This window comes from Apis mellifera, linkage group LG2 (assembly GCF_003254395.2).
Source record: "Apis mellifera strain DH4 linkage group LG2, Amel_HAv3.1, whole genome shotgun sequence".
NCBI lineage: Eukaryota > Metazoa > Arthropoda > Insecta > Hymenoptera > Apidae > Apis > Apis mellifera.
Genome location: NC_037639.1, coordinates 704,520 through 720,117, shown reverse-complemented (window position 1 = coordinate 720,117; position 15,598 = coordinate 704,520). Strand labels below are relative to the sequence as shown.

Genomic DNA, 15,598 nt, shown 5'->3' with positions numbered 1-15,598 from the left:
TAATATTTTGATACAAAATTTATTATAATACAATATATCAAGTTATAATATTATTAATAATTTTTTAATATAATTAAGTTATATACATAAAAATTATAATAAAAAAATAAAAAAAATTGATATTTTCGAAGATACGTAGTTTATATTTTATAAAAAGATATCTAAGAAAAAATCTATATTTTATAAGCATTTTATATGTATAATGTATATGTCTATCATTATATAAAATACTTCAATAATATAATAATATATATTTCAGTTTTGATGAAAAATCAGATTAGAAAAAAGATGTATCATAAAGATAAATTTTGTAATATTTTATAAAATATTATACTATAGTATTAATTTTTCTTGCAAAAATATTGAAATATTCATAAGATATAATTATTCGTAAAATAAGATAATTAAAAATTCAATCTATTCAATATTCTATTTATTATATATTTTTTTAAAGTTACTATGATTACAATATTTCAATATTATGCAATTCTTAAAATTTTCTATTATTCATTTAATTGTTTAGCATTTAATATTTAATCAGCATTAGCATTAAGTTAGCATGTTAACATTAGATTATCGCATTCTTTTTTTTTACATTATTTATATGAATTTCACATTCTTATATGAATTATTATTTCATCTTATTTGAATCTGATTTATTTTATATCTAACTAACTCTTTTTAAATTTAATTATTAATCAATTAATTATTAATTCATTTATAGTTAATAATTATGATGTAATATAAAACGCATCTAGTTTTATAATAAAAAATAAATATTCCTAAAAAAAGTATTTATTTTTCCAATTTTATCTTATAAATTTTATTCACAAAGAAAAATTACACGAGAAATGTCATTTGTTGAAAAAAATAAGTGAATTTTGTAAACATGCAGATTATAATTATTTATATTTTGGAAATAGAGATTTTTCAAATCAAATTTTTGCTTCTGATATTTAAATCTTTTTGTTAATGTGTTAAAAATTAATAAGATTCATTATGCAAAGTTTGTTATTAAAGTATGCATTCATGTTCAAAAATCTTTAAAAATCTAAAAATTTATTTTTCATTTAAAAAAGAATTTTACTATTTGCTATATTATGAACTTTAATTTTATGCAAAATTTAAATCTTAAATTTAAATTTTTCCACAAGAATTGATTTTCAATTATCACATTAAATTTTAATATTGTAAATATAAAACTTGTATAAATTTTTTTCGAACATGTAATTATATAGTTTAAAAATAGATGTTAAAAGAATATAGTGATAAATTTTCGTAAAAACTTTTAATATATAAAAAAAGATTGCAGGATTAATAAAATGTTTATTATATTATAATTTTTTTAATTTAATGATTATGTTATATTTTTTTATCGTATATAATATCAAATTAATATATAATCATTTATTTCTAATTTTGAAGCAAATAAACATATTACAGTATATATTATAGAACAAAATTTTAAGTTATAAAATATTTTCAGTTTTCAGAAATTATATTTAAAATATAAGAAAAATAATGAAAATGATGATGATTTTATACACTTAAAGAAATTTTTTATCAAAAAAAAATTTTGTTCTATGTATAAATCCATTATATTCTGCATACTTATAGACAAAAATTTAAAATTAAAATTAAAATTTTTTGGTTAATTGTGAGTATATACATCGAGTATAATTTAAATTTATACATTTAAATTATCATTTATAATTTAAAAAAAAATGAGAAATCATTAAAGATTATTTAAAGAAATAAAAATAGATAATATTATATACATATATAAGTTTGTAAACAAGATAAGACGTAATGTTTAAAAATAATTATGTGTATATGTAATAAATATGTAAACATGTAATATAATTAAATGTTAGAAAATTGTATTTCACATTGTATGATTGCACGATTTCAAAATATAAATATATGTGTACATATTTTGAACCTTGACAATTGTTTAATAACACTGTAATATGTAACATTCGTTGTTAGTCACTCATTTAAATTGATACGTGGTTTGATATTATGATCAGTGACTATTTACGTCTGCTACTTGCTCTAATTATTATGAAAGTTTCAACGTTTATAGTTTTTCTTTTATTATGACATACATTTATAAAATTATGAGATTAATTTTAAGTAATCTTGAAATTTATAATTAACAAGAAGAAAGGAAAATAGAAGATGTATTTTTTATAACTTGTAAAAATTTTTTTAATTCAAAATGTAATTACAATTAATATTAATATTATAATATAACAAAATCTCGATTGTTTCAAAAATTAAATACGTAAGTAATATTTGATTTATAATTTATGTTAGTAACATTACATTATTTTAACAAATATTTTCCATGATTATTCATATCATCATTAAAAATTTATATTTTTGAAAATATTTTTTTCTCTTTGACAAAAGTTTTGAATGTGAAATAAAACTTTGATTGACTATATCTATCACGTTACTTTTTATGTTTATTACTAACATGTCATTTAACGGTTATGTTTTGTTCAATATTAATTTTTAAAATATTTTTAAAGAAAAAAAAAATTTTCATTACAGTTAGTTCTGTGATTCTAATTGATTCTGAATTTTGTTAATTATATATATATATATATAGTAATAGTAATATATATAGTAATATAATTATTAATTATATATATATATATATATATATATATATATATATATATATATATATATATATAGTAACGAGCAACATGGCTCGTTTCTCAATCTTTAATCCAATTATTAATGTTTAAAAGAAGAGAATATAGGAAATGAATCACTTGCTATTAGTTTTCGCATTCCAAGAATTCTAATATGAAACGTACGGGGAACATTTTGTCACCATAGCGGACCCTGTTTCTGAGAAATGTAACAAACAAAGAACCGTGGGAAAAGAAGATTTAATTAATTTAATTCATCGATGTTTTTGGTTTTAAAATTATCCGTGAACATAAAAAACATCATATAGTAAACACGATTAATCAATATCTGTCAAAATTGATAAAATTTAAAAATTAAATTAGTTCGATTTAATTTTCTGTTTTTATTATTTACATAAAATTTATAAATTTTTTTGCTTGATTATATAATATAAAATAGATAATTTAATTAAATAATTTAATATGTTTTACTTAATGAAAATTCATTTAACATATTGTTATTTTTATCTTTAGATACATGTTTTATATACGTTAATTAAATCAATATACAATTAGATAAATTACTTATATAATTTAAAAGAATGAAAACTGATTCTTGATTTCATCTACGATAAAATAATATGAAATCAATGAGTTGTTTATAAATTTCTATTTTGATTAAAATTAAAAATTAGATAAATATTTATCATATTATTTTCAAATTTAAAATTCCATTTGATATGAAAATTACAATATACATAGAAACAGAAAATTCTTATTTTAATTGCATTTATGATTCGTTTATAGTGAATATAGATTTATAATAATAAATTATTCTCTTTTGTAAATTTATTGTACATAATTATGATATAATTTACATACATATAATGCACATAATTTCATCATATTACCTATGAAAACGTTTCAGAAACTTATACTTTAGAAAACATTAAAGTAAGTTAGGCTTTAAGCCTCTTAATAAATAGGCAGTTAAAATAGAATTGTCACGTTCATTTAGCATGCACAACACACTTGTGAAATAAGTCTCGTAAGATTTGAGCTTGTTAAAATATTTAGTTCAGACAATACATGAAATATCAAATGAATATGAAACTGTTGTTCGAAGCGGAAAATATTGTTAGGCATTTAACCTCTCAACATTATCCATCTATCTAAGAAATGATGAATTATTTAAAACGCTTTCTTTAAAAAGATATACATTAATATCGAAGCGACAGATATTTGCTTTATAATTTGTATTTCTTTATAATAATATCGAATTGATTATTTTTTAAATTGAATATTTTATATTGAACAATTTTTTATATTTACTGTAAGTTAATAAAAATATAAAATTTATTTATTATTTATTTATGCGCAACAAGCGATAAATTAAATAATGGTAAAGAATAAATATCGTAAAGATAATTGGACAATGTAAAAATTATCTAAATTTGTTTATTTATGTTTACTCGTAAAATAAAATCAACTCAACACAATGGCTTGTTATTAAGAGTAAACTGTTACGCTCGAAAATTTTTGCGTTATTAAATTTCACGCTGTTTAATTCACGATGGCTTGTATGAAATAAAAATAAACTTGAAATATTATTTTAACATTAATTACAATGAAATAAAAATAACAATTTTTTTTGTTTATTACTAATAAAAAGCTACGTGGATTAAATAAATAAAATTTTTATTTCTATTAACTATGGAGATTGTTTTTTTCTCTCTCTCTCTCTTTTTTTTTTTTTTATTAAAAACAATCAATTTAATAATTATTACAAACGAATATTAATATAATATAAAAAGAATATAAATGTCGCATACTGTAATCAATAATCTCTCGTGTACGTGTATATAAGGTATAAAACATTTCGAACATTTTATGTATTTTCGTAGTAAAGGTTATGCAAAAAGGTTATAGGTTAAAAAATTACCTTATGTAAATTCTTTGTAAACACGAAAAGTTGTATAATATCCTATTACTCTACATGAAACGAAAATATCGAGAACGTTTACGGGCAAAAAGAGAAGTTTCCAAACTTCCGAATATAGGCGGTAATATTATTTATGTAACGCGATCACGATTTCGAGCAGAGTGATTTCGCGACATTTGGCAAGCGAAATCTGGTAGAGAGATTCCAAAAATATCTGAAGAGCATCGAGTGGAGGATCGATCGGTATCGATTCACTCGGCTCGTAGGAAGTAAGCTCGTATCCTTCTCTCTCTCTTCTGGCTGCGGTGAGATCGATCGGTAGCAAGATGCGACTTTGCGAGGCTTCTTGTCAACGGGGAAGAGGAAAGAGAGAGATAGATTATCCGAGAGGATGTATACTCTCAAACTGTATCCTCTGCCCGAGAAAACCGGTCGTCGTTTCGTCATTCCCGATTATCCGCACCAGGTTGCTGCAGGACGTTACACCGTCTGGATTGCATCTTATGTTAGAAATCGAGCTTTTTCCGTTATCTCTTTGCTCTTCGACATCTCGTCGATGCTCTCGTCGAAATCTCACCTCTGATATTTATTTCCACCTTTTCCTGCCTCTTTGCGCCTGTAATTGAATCTTTGCATCGTGTTATCTCGATTATTTTCTTCAACTGACCGCTCGTATGCAAGTCACTTGTTACGAGGCTTAAAAGCCATGTCTTTTGTCCTGAATATTGAAATAATCTGTCGTGAACGGAACGTTTATTTGTTTAATATTTATAGATATAATGAATCTTCTTCTTTTTTTTTTTTTTTTAATAATTTATGACAATTCCTATCTTCTTTTTATAGATTTGTTTCTTCGTGTAAAATTAAAAAGTTTTTTAATAATCTGTACAAAATATCTGTATAACATACAGATTATTTGATGATAACAATATTTTATCAATATTTTAATTTATATATATATATTTTTAAATGAAATAAAAATAAAAAAATATTAGTAATAATGATTGTTGAATGCAAGAAGAATGACTTGTTAACATTATCGAAATTTAATATTCAGAGATACGGACTGCGCAGCACGGTCACTGGGTCAAAAATAACCTATACTATTATTAGATTCTATCTTCTCTAATTTTTTCTCATAAATATTATCGTCATATTAATTATTTTGGATTGATAATAAATTATCATAGATAATAAAACTGGGTCATAAGTTGTCCATTTAAATTTATCCAATTTTTTCTTTGTGACATAAATATATGGCTATATAGGTTATGAATTGTTAAATCGATCGATCGATTGGATTAAAAATGAATTCAAGAATTAAACACAATTCTACGTATAAATGTTACATAACGGATGCATAAAATGTTTTTTATATCTTTTTTCAAACACTTATTACATATAACTAGCAAAATATCTTATATATCCATTCACGCATATGTGCATGTTCTTACATACAAATACAATGTCAATGACACCTTATGCCTTTCACTGATTGGCTTGTATATACTATCTATGTATACATAGTGTACACGTGTGTTTTGTGTAACCACTAGGATAAGTTCAACAGATGGGTCCCTTCCTGTCCTTTCTCTGTTACTCCTTATTCGTTTCTTTCTTCTGTACTTCCCTTTTTTTTTCTTTATAGGCGATTCACATGCATAAAATACGCAGTTCTCATCATTTCTATGCAAGCAGGAGTTCCTTGTGTCTATTAAATTAATTTCATAGATGCTGCTTCCCTGGGAATTCATTTTCTATTTCAAATTGTATAAGGAGCAAGGAATGTACGTGATCTAATTAAGCTCCCTGTCTAATTCCCTATCTATGTTATCTTGAACTGTCGCAGTGTCGTTGTTAATATTCTTTCTCTGTGCGCTATTATATATATTTATCGTATATACTTTACATGGATTAAATATTCCTTTATAATTAAGATGGAATTTTTTTAGCGCACTTTTTAAATAGATTTTTTTTATTTTTGATTTGAAGCTTTTTCATATTGTCATCAATCATATTTTGTATCATTTTTTCCTGTATTTTTAATATATTTTTAATATTTATAAAGATAAATGATTTGAAAATTTTATCATAAATATTTATTATATTTGAAATATAAACTTTAATTATAGTAGGAATTTATAATCAATTTATTTTAATAATTTTTATATTAATAGATACATTTTATTTAATCTGTTAATTTTTTTTTATTAAAAGTTTGTTAAAATTAAAAATTTTTTATCTTATGTACATATAATATATACAATATAGATGTACATATATAGATATACGTGGAAATTAATAAACAAAAAGAAATAAACAAATAATTTAAATAAATTACAAATAATTTAAATAATTATATTATATATGATTTAAATATTAAGAAATTAATATTTAATAATTAATTTATATTGCAAGAGAGAAAAAATTAGAGTAAATGATATGCTTATTTTCATAAAGTTACATGAATTTAAGTCTTTTTAAAAAAAAGTGCAAAATTTTCTAACCTATATATTTTTCATAATTATTTCATAATTTATTTAAAACATTCAGTAATTTTAAATAGAAAATAAGATATTAAATATACAAGATATTTCATAAGATATTTTTAGAGAATAAATTTTAGAAAAGATTGATTTTAAAAATCAAACTACAAAAATTAGTATCTAAAAAAATATTGTTCGAGACAGGTTTATTAAATTAAGCAATTAAAGTTTAATAATTTAAATTTACGTTAGATGAAAAAATAATAACAAGACGATACAATATAACAAAATTAATAAAATTATTTTATTCTAATTATATCTCATTTCGTTTAATATATTAATTTGCTTATAATTTAATCAATAAGTAAAATTTTTATCTATAAACTTTATTGATTGTTTTAGCTTTCAAAAGTGATTCTCCATAATTTATATGTAACAAAATTATTGTATTAATGTATTTAATGCCAGTGTAAGATATATTAATATAAAAAGTTTTTTCGTTTGTTTTAAGCCTAAATAAGAAGAAAAAAGATTGAAAAATATTTGATAATTTATAAATGAGAGTTTCGATACCCATATTTACACAATTTTGATAATTTGTTTCATGAGTTATTAACCTTATATAATGATTTGATATGAACTTTGTACGAGTTTTCATATGAATGCTGTTTTCAATTAATATATCAGAAATAATTTCACGCTAATACGTATATGATAACATTAATCAATTAAATGAACCATAAAATATTTTAACAATTATCTGACATATAACGTGTAAAATTACTTTATAACGCTTATATATAACGCAATTGATATTATTAATTGATAGAATTAATAATATTTGTAATAGTAAATTATAAAATTTCCAAATATAGTAAAAAAGTAATGTTATTATTAATTATTATTAATAATAATAATATTATTTAATAAAATAATTAATTACATTATTTTTATGATTCCAAATTCTGATGAAATTTTCCTAGATTATAAGTTTAACAATATATTTTGCCAAAATTGATATTTAAGGGAAGCATTTCCAATGATCTTGACATGTGTTATCAAAAACACTCTTCTAAATAACCTTTAAGAATCATTCGTTATTGTTTACAAAGTTATTAATTATTAAATATAAAATATGAAAGAATATTCAATAACATTGATATAATATTGATATAACATTGATATTAATATTTGACGTCATGATATTTTGTTATTGTTGAATGAAAAATTGTTGTTTCAAATTCCAACATAGACAAAAAAATTATCTCTAAAATATTTAAATATAATTTAATTTAAATTATCTTTAGAAAAAAAAATCGAACTATGCTATGAAATGATGCTTTTGAATTTAAAAAATTAAATTATTCCAGGATAGAGCAGAAATGAAATCTACTTATTTTATAAATATTGATTATAATTAAGAATTTCAAAAATTAATATTCAAATTTGAAGTAACAATCATAGTAATTTGTTTTATTATTTTTTATTGTAAACATCAATATCTGGATGTTCTGATTGAAGTCAGAACGAGAAAATTTTCGACATGATCAAAACAAATATTTTCTTTTTATTTTTATAGATACAATTAGATTATTCTTACAAAATGTCTTATTTTTAATAATTAATAGCTTTTTATGAAGTAACGAATTAAAAATTTCTTAACAAAATATAATATAAAGTTTAAGATCAAATATCTCCTTTGAATTCAGTTTTCAGAATTTATCTTTTATTAAATTTTATCTTTTATTCAAAAATATATTTGTTAAAATAAAAACAAGGAAATATTAATAATAATGAAATTATGTCAATATTAATTATTTATTAATATTATTTATTTAATAATTTTATCATTACATTCATTAATTCTAATGAATTATACATTAATGAAAAGATTGATATAATTTATAAATATCAATATTACCCAAATATTCATTTGCACAAAAAATTTTCAATAAAAAGATAAAAAAAAATAAAAAAATGAATATTAAAATACAAAATTGATCAACAAATAAATTGATAAAAATGATTATAAATATATTTAATGGTTCAATAATTAAAATATATTATCCACAAAATAAAAAAATTAGTTTATAAAATATTGATATAGATAAATCGAAATTAAAAAATTCATTTTTTAAAAAATCATAAGAATTAGAGAAATGACAAAAATTTTATTTTTCTAAGAATAATAAATAATTAAACGAATAAAAAAAAAAGATGCGGATATAAGAATATACAATGAAAATATATAATTATATGCATATCATCATTTATGTTAAGTATCACATAATAAAATTAACAAATAATAAGAGAATAACAGTTTACAGTAATGATGAAATTAAATTTTGAAATTAAAGAAAGATATTTTATTTACCTGAACATCAAACTTTATAGTAAGAATAATTCAATAGCTACTTTTTGTTCTTTCAACTTGTTTTCATCTGACTGAGAAAATTTTACGCTAAATTAAAATCTAAAAAAAAAGAAATAAAAATAGGGAAAGGAATTATATTTGAAAAAAAAATATGTATTAATTTACATTTGTTAATATTATATTATATTACAATAATTCTTTCCTTAGATTAAATTTAGATAAGACATGAAAAACACGTTAAAATAATTGTATATTATTCTGTAAATTATTTTACGAATTTTTTTTTAATTAATAAGTTAAATTATATGAATATAAGTTAATATTAATATAATATAATATAATATTATATAGTAAGTAATATAAATTAATGAAATGAATATAAAAATATTTTATTTTTTTTATATTTATTCTTTATATTTATAATTTAACTATTAATTAAAATGATTTACAATTTAGAATTTATAATTAAATAAAAAATAAAATATAATTATTTTATATTTTAATGCTTCATATTTTCTGAAAAAAAAAATGTTATAGCGTACGAATTATAATATTTTTTTATTTATAATTATAAAAATTAAATAAATCTTTAGAAACTATTTATTTATAACTATGAGAATTGTAAATTGTTTATTTATAATTATAGATAAAAAAATTAGATTTTTTATCTTTTTAAATAAATTTTAATCTGAAACACAACACAATTAAAAAATTTCAATAAAAATTATAAACTTAAATTATAAAATTATAACAATAAATTCATGTGATTATTTTTCTTGATACATTAAAACTATTTCCTATATTTTTTTTATCGTTTTCTTAATAATTAAACTTTCATTTAAATTCATATTCACATAATTATGATACAGTATTCGTATAAATTGAATATAATTTGAATATAAAAAATAAACTATAAATTAAAAATAACTATAATTAAAAAAAAATAAAATATAAAAAATAATAATTATAATTTAAAAAAATGTATTTAAAATGAATTATAGACATATATATCTCTCCATTGTACTTTGAATAAGAATACTTATATTATGGAATTTTATTATATTCTTATATTTATATTTAAAATTTTTGATATGATTTAATTTTTAATTTCAGTAATTTCTTATAGTAATAAAATTTTTGTATTTTGAATAACAATTCAATATTTCATTGAATTTAAAAATTGTTTAATGAAAAAGTTTTAAATTCAATCCTAAGTATTTAGATGTCTTGAATATCTTGACATAAGGGGTTTAAAAATAAATGATAGTGATCATTTTTCCTAGCAACCAAATTTGTTTATTCGAAACTAATTTATATTGATTAATTTTCAGTAGTATGAATATCTTTCTTTAAATTTTCAAATAATATCAATGCCTTTGTTCTATTAAAATAAAGAGAAAATTAATAATCAATTAGATTGAAGAATACTCAAAATATCGATTTTTACAAAGAATAAAATGTATTAATGAAGAGATTAAAAATATGTTGGCACGTTTAAGGATTCAAATATAACATCCAAAATGATCGGATAAATTTTTCTATTAATGAAGTTAGTTCGTCGAGTTGTAATATAAATATCTTGCTCCAATTACAGAAATGTACGTATGTCTTTATTGATTATTAGAATCGATAATTGAAAAAATGCTTTTAATATCTTCAATGTAATATATTATAGTATAATGTTATGCATCTATGTATATACATATTTCTCATTTAAAGTTTTATAAAAGGTTTTGATGATTGTATTGTCCAATGAAATGTTTGCATGGAATTTATGATAACTCTCACCCTCACTTTTATGCTCTGTTTCGTTATGTATTTTCTAAACAAAATCAAAAATTCGAAAAGAAAACAAAAATGTAAGTAAGATGTAAATATATATGAAGAAAAAAATTTATTTTTGGATAGTTTTTGTAAAATTAATTGAATTAGATAGTATGAATTTGAATATGTAACAATTATATCATTAATAATAGTAATAATATCATTACTAATATATACTAATAGTAATAATTACACTAATTTATATGTTCTTTTCAAGGTTGTAGAATTGACAATGATGAATTAATGAATAATGTATACAAAAAAACGAACTAAACTTGATTTAACAATGACATAATCATATAATGAAAACAATTTGCAATTTTAAATTCAACATGTTGTATTATTGTTGTAACTATCTGTTCTTCAAATTTTTTTCAATTCAATACCAGAGTTTACATACAAATAAATGTTAAAAAAATAATAATAAAATGAAATTAAACTTGTAAATCAATTTTATTAATTTTTATAAAAATCTTATGTAAAGTAAAAAATAAAAATAAATAACTTTATGAGCATGTATTTTGATTAAAAATAGTTTATATGTATATATGTCTTTTGTATTTTAAAAATAAATAATTTCATGTGATATTTTTGTGTCAAAATCATATATTTTGTAATACATTAATTTTGTAATACATTTAAAATACATAGAAAATATGATCAAAAATTTAATATCTTAATATATTCATTATTATTCAAATTATGTAGTAATCAAGTAATGTCAAAGTAAAATTTTTTAGGGAAAAATTTTTGTAAAAGTATTATATTATAATAAATTCATATTATTATTTTTAAAAGAATGTTTTTTATCTAAAGTTTTATAATTAGTTTGAGAGTAACGTATATATAAAAAATAATCAATGGTTTCTAAAAATATATTTTTATTAGATATTTATTATTTTTATAATTCTATTATTAAAATTTATTTTATTTATATTAAAATTGCAGAAGCATATAGATTTTCAAAAGAATTTTGTAAAATCGTTTTCATAACCTAAATATCAATATATTATATATTGATAATATAAAAACACGATAATAGAAATTGCTTATTATGAAACTGGTATTATTTAAAATTAAATCTACATTTCTATTAATTCAGAAATAGTATGAAGAACCTATATTTTTAGAAATTTAATACTAAATTTGTTTGTTTTTATGTTGAATATTAAATTTGTTAAGTAAATTTATTATATATCTCATTTTTATAAGAATTAATGATTTTATTTATATAAAGCAAAAAAAAAAAAAAAAGATTCTATCTTATTTTTAATTTTAACATTAATTTACTAGATGAAATATCTTTTAATATTTTTTAAAATTAGATTTTTTTTTCTACATTTTATAATTTTATTTCTTTATAAAATATAAACTATGAATTCTATATTTATAAAAAATATATATCAAATTATATATAAATTATTTTTTTTAATTTTATTCAAAAATCGATTTACAGTATTCATAATAAACACATAATAATTTATATATTGACATAATTATTCATTATCAACCATTTTTTTTTGAGTATGTTTTTGTGTATGAATGTATGAATGTGCTAGATGTATGAATGTGCTTTTATTTATTGATATTTATATATTTTACATATTGTTTTACATACTAATTACGTATTATAATACATAATACATGGTAATACTTGCATAATTATTAGGTTATTTGCAATTATCTTATATTTTTTTTCATACATAATAACTTGTTTTCTTTTTTACATAATAATTTGATTATCTTAGAAAAAAATGAAAGAAAAAAAAGTTTTATTATTTCAACATAATATATCATTTGCAATATCTTTCAAGAAATGAAGATGATTTTTAATTTTTTAAAAATTTTTTAAAAATTGTTTTTTATAAACAATAATAAAAAATAAAAAAAATATTTTGAATATTTTATATTAATATACTTATGAGTATATTCCGATATGATTTATTTCTTGTTGTTATTTAAATATTACTTTAGTTCGTTCTATTATAAAACGATATCATTATTTTATAAATTATTTAATAATATTTTGGAGTAATGTATTTAATAGAAGAGAAGATAGATACATAGATATACACTTATTATGAGTGCAATGAAAATATAGTAAATTGTACCATTAAAAAGAATATTTAAATATAATACAATGAAATAGTTACCTATGAAATTGAAATAACTTTATATAATATACATGTATAATAAACTTATAAATATTTCATATAAACATATTTTATATAATATATGTATAATATATGTAATAAACAGTTTGAAATATATATCATATTGAACGAGATAAATGATATCAAGATTTATTCATAAATACATTTTTGTTTAAAATTTGATTATGAAATTTAATTATCATTTCATAGCATATGAATAAATTATATTTTTATATGGCATAAAAAGATTCTATCTAAAGATCTTTTATTATTTTACTAACGAGAATATTGTTTTTTATTTTTAGAGATTAATATTTTTGAAGATAATTAAATGTCATATTATATCAATATATCATAATCATCAATACATTTTTTTTTGTCATAAAATCGTTACGTAAAATTTATAGATCATATTACGTGAAGGAAAGAGCATTGCGATTCGTTAACCTTGTTCGATTTCTGGGGTGACAAGTGTCATATGAAGCCAATTCGGCTTCATACATCCGCTTAGGAAGTCTCGTTTCTATCGATGGTGTAAAGGTTTTAGATGCTGATCGCCATCTATATGCACCAACCTCAAGGAGAAAATCTCCACGACCGGTTTCTATGGAATGCATGTTAGTTATTGATTCGATTATAAAGAAATCACTTTATCTACCGCCCATTCACTTTTTGCATTTTATCTTGCCATATATCCTTATACAGAGTTGCTTATATTATTACGATTAGATTTAAATCTTTTTTTAGTGTACGAATATATATATATATACATACATTTTAAAGAACAGATAATAAATTAAAATATGTAATTAAATTATAGTTCGAGTGAAATTAAAGATTAAGATGTTTGAAGAGAATTTTAAATTAAAAATTAATATTTTTTTCAATATTTTACACAAGAATTATTTATATATATTATTATATAATTATTATGGATAATTATATGTATTTAATATTTAGAGAATCATTTAAAGAATTGGAATTTGGATCATATAAGAGTTGGAATAAGATATGGAATTTTATTGTATTTTCACTATTTTGATATTCTTTTACTAATGTATTAGCATATATAATGACAATATTTATTAATATCTATTAATATTTATTAATATCATATTATATTTTTGAAAATTTTGCTCATTTTTCTTCTCACACGTATAGATAAAAAGTTATCCTTATGCATCTTAAAGGAATCAATTATAGGAAATAAAATTTTTTTTTATGAAAAAAGAGAGAAGTTGAAAATTGTCTGGCTATTATAAATTGCACTTATATTTCAAAAAATATTGAAAAAACATTGATATAGAAAAAATATATTGATTTTTTATATTTATAATAAAGTTTCTACAACGAAAAGTATTATATGTTTCATATTTATATGCAAACACAATTTACACTTTTTACATAAATATCAACAATTATTGTTATTAGTGATATATATTTCTTAAAATTGAAAACATAAAAATTGTTTAGCTTGCCAAAAAAATATTTTTTATAAATTAAAAAAATTTTTATGTCGATAAAAATATAATAATAAAATGTCGATAAATATATTTATAAATAAAGTTACTTTATCTCTGGCATTTTTAAATATAAATTTAATCTTTTCGAAATTATGTACATCACTGTAATAGAGTATAATTTGATTTGATAAGTCAATATGATTTCATTTATTTTTTTATATTCAAATTAAAAAAAATTTTTAATTTTTCTTAAAATTTTTCTTAAAATTATTTACATATTTTTTTATAACACATGTTAAATATTATTAATTTATTTTCCTTTCATTCTTGTATTTTATCGTCTCACATTTTAATTTTTATTATCTGATTACTTAAATTTTAAGCAAAATTTTAAGAAAAAATAATATTATAGAATTAAATTACTATTATAATTTTTCTAGTAACTAATATCATAGATACTAAATAAAATATTTCTAATAGGAAATAATAATTACTCTAAAGACAATATACAAATAATATTATAATATTATTAAAAATGAATTAATTTAAATGAATTTTATTTAAATAAATATCGAATAAACGTAATTTATAAATGAATATTTTAAACATAATTCGCAGAAAATAATATAATTTATTAAAATAAATAAAATAAATAAAAATTATTTTTGAAAGTAAATTATATATTTTTAATTTCAATAAAATTAATAAAAA

General features: G+C 19.0%; 1 protein-coding gene across 2 annotated transcripts in view; it reads left to right on the top strand.

Annotated features, from left to right (window-relative positions):
• Positions 1-15,598, top strand: part of LOC726051 (serine/threonine-protein kinase PLK1) — a 49,625-nt gene that overhangs the window by 1,719 nt on the left and 32,308 nt on the right. The window lies entirely within an intron of this gene.